Raw genomic sequence first — 2,898 nt, 5'->3', positions numbered from 1 at the left:
GTCTTCGTTGCAACTGATCGTAGACAGTACACGTACGTCGCTGTGCACCTACCTAGGTATCGATCGATGCCATGCATGCAGGATCAATGCATAAATCTGCAGCCAGTTCTTGCACCTAGCCGCAGCATTTTATGCTCTTTAGGCACATCTTTACACGTGCTGCGTAGTCTTCAATTGTCAAGATTATGTTTGTTAACCTTGTAACCCACAAGAGATTCTTAGTCCACCTACTTTCGAAATGCCCGCTACCAGACGAGCCAAGATTGCATCAAAATGAAACGTCAGACACGCGAAATTGCGATCGACAATGTCGTGCTGACTTCGGTATTCATATGAAGCCAAATACAAACGAAGAAGAAGTAGGTCGCACTCGATTTCGGCTCATCGATAGGTCTGCGAGGCGCGTGAAAATTATCATGGCTATCGTCAAGTCGTTCGTGCCCGTCTCGTACAGCTGCAAGAGTTGGAAACCAAATAGTCCCCGCGACCAACTAGTCTCCGCAGGTGCCGAAACCAACTAAGCCCAAAGCTAAACGATTTCGGGAAACAAATAAGCGCGAGATAATTGATCGAGACCAAACAGTCCCTGTACATCATTTGCCAACTTCTATTTACGCAAGGGGACGTCACATTCTGATGCAATCAGTCCCTGTGTCACCATCTACCTCCTGTTATCCTAGGCTGTCCTAGCTTCTGCTCTCAGATACTAAGGTAAGATTCAAGCTTGTGTATCAACGTAGACATACGTTTCACGGCATATCCTAATGCAGTACTATCAGGCTGTAAGTAACTTACGTAAACTATGACCACGAAGTTGAAATTATGTTTGGCATTGGTTGCAATGTGCATGTCCAGCTTAATTAATTAACTACTGCTATGTACACAACATCAACGGATTACTGATTAGAGATCATGGCTATTTGCCAACTCCTATTTACGAAAAGGGACTAACAGTCTGTTGTAATCAGTTCCCGGGTCAAACGAGCTCTTGTCGTCTACTAGGCTGTCCTAGCTTCTGCTCTCAGATATTAGCTAAGGTAAGATTCAAGCTTGTGTAATAACGTAGACATACGTTTAGCCTGCGTTCCACGGCATATCCTAATGCAATGTTGCGATTACGTCAACTATCAGGCTGTAAGTAAACTAGGACCACGAAGTTAAAAATATGTTTGGCATTGGTTGCAATGTGCATGTACACTCCATTAAATTAAGCCTAACTACTGCTATGTACACAACATCACAGGATTGTTGATTAGAAATTATGGTAAAGTGCCAACTATTAATGACGCAAGGAACGCAACTTTCTTATGCAAGAGTCCCCAGGTCAACGATCTACCTCCTGCTGTCTATCAGGCTGTCCTATAGCTTCTGCTCTCAGATACTATAAGGTAAGATTCAAGCTTGTGTATCAACGTAGACAAACGTTTAGCCTGCGTTCCACGGCATATCCTAGTGCAATGTTGCGATTACGTCAACTATCAGGCTGTAAGTAAACTAGGACCACGAAGTTGAAAATATGTTTGGCATTGGTTGCAATGTGCATGTACACTCCATTAAATCAAGTCTAACTACTGCTATGTACACAACATCGAAGGATTTACTAACCAGATAGAGATCATGGCCATTTGCCAACTTTTAGCTATTTACGCAAGGGACGTAACAATCTGATGCAATCAGTCCCCGGAACTACACAGGGGGACTTACCATTCTGATGTAGTCTCTTGAACTAGTGACTAATTGCTGTAAATTCAAATACTATATTTTAAGTAATAACCTCTAAGTCGGATTGATTGTCTCTCTGTTAGGTGCCATGCCGACACGCTATGGCTTGGAAACGTCTTTTCGTTTCGCTCGGAAATTTTTATGTTGCGTCATCGTTTGCATCGCGTGCATTCAAAAAAACAGCTAATGGTAAGTGTGTCATAGCTAAATCCGCCAGTGTATTTCTTTGATTATATATGTATCTTAATTTTAATCATATTTCGAATGCTTTACTAAGTCACTCATTTCAATCCGTCCATGCACAAAAACAATTCACTACGTAGCTAGACAACCATCAACTAAAGTCTAGCCTCTGTGTGTGCGCAAAACATACAAGCGTGAGTGTGTGTGTGTGTGTGTGTGTGTGTGTGTGTGTGTGTGTGTGTGTGTGTGTGTGTGTGTGTGTTGTGTGTGTCAGTGTGTTACCGCTGTATCCGCTGTATCACTAACTCGTAAGAGCTAACAAGCGTCTGTACGGTTATATGCAATATTGGGTTTCTTAGATTTGAGCAAAACGGCGTTGAAGCATGGCATTTTCTTGCAAACAAATATGTTCTAAACGAAATTCCATACACTTCTAAAGTCTGTGCATGTTCGCGTGTGTTCCCAAAATTTGCACCATGCACAGATGATACAATTGAAAGTTAGTGTTTAATTAAACAAGTAATTAATTATTTATACTTATATGTACGGGTACATATTTCTATTGGAAACATCACCATTCTTTAATGGTACAAGGCACTTTCTCGCAAACAAGAAACTTTGAAGTCGAAATTTTCTGCAAATATTGCTCTGATCGTGAAAGAGGAGAATTTTGCGTGTCAAAATCATCTTCTCAAACAGGCAAGTCTGCATGCATGCGTATAAAAACCTACGCTATTGAATTTCTAACAAGAAATGCTGTTGTTTTAGCTAATGAAAAATTCCAGCACTCCTTGAACTTCGATTGGAGGTGAGCATATTTAATTAATTAGGCGACCGCATGCTGTAGGGTTACAGTAGTGTGGTCATTGTTATCGCTCGTGTAAATTAGCGTACCAGTTGATATGATCACTTATCGCCAGTGTTAGCGGACAGTGCACCTGCATTCTTAACTAATTAAGTGTTAGATTGGGCGTGAGATGTAGTAATGACACA

At 41.3% G+C, this 2,898-nt stretch overlaps 1 long non-coding RNA gene across 1 annotated transcript; it reads left to right on the top strand.

The window, feature by feature from the left end:
• Positions 1 to 1,044: 1,044 nt before the first annotated feature.
• Positions 1,045 to 2,604, top strand: LOC134188939 (uncharacterized). The gene is made up of 3 exons (XR_009971410.1): positions 1,045 to 1,388; positions 1,806 to 1,911; positions 2,500 to 2,604. It is a non-coding gene; the product is annotated as an uncharacterized LOC134188939 (long non-coding RNA).
• The last annotated feature ends 294 nt before the right edge of the window (positions 2,605 to 2,898 follow it).

Source organism: Corticium candelabrum, chromosome 13 (assembly GCF_963422355.1).
Source record: "Corticium candelabrum chromosome 13, ooCorCand1.1, whole genome shotgun sequence".
In the NCBI taxonomy this organism is placed as follows: domain Eukaryota; kingdom Metazoa; phylum Porifera; class Homoscleromorpha; order Homosclerophorida; family Plakinidae; genus Corticium; species Corticium candelabrum.
This window is presented reverse-complemented; position numbering and strand designations above follow the sequence as displayed.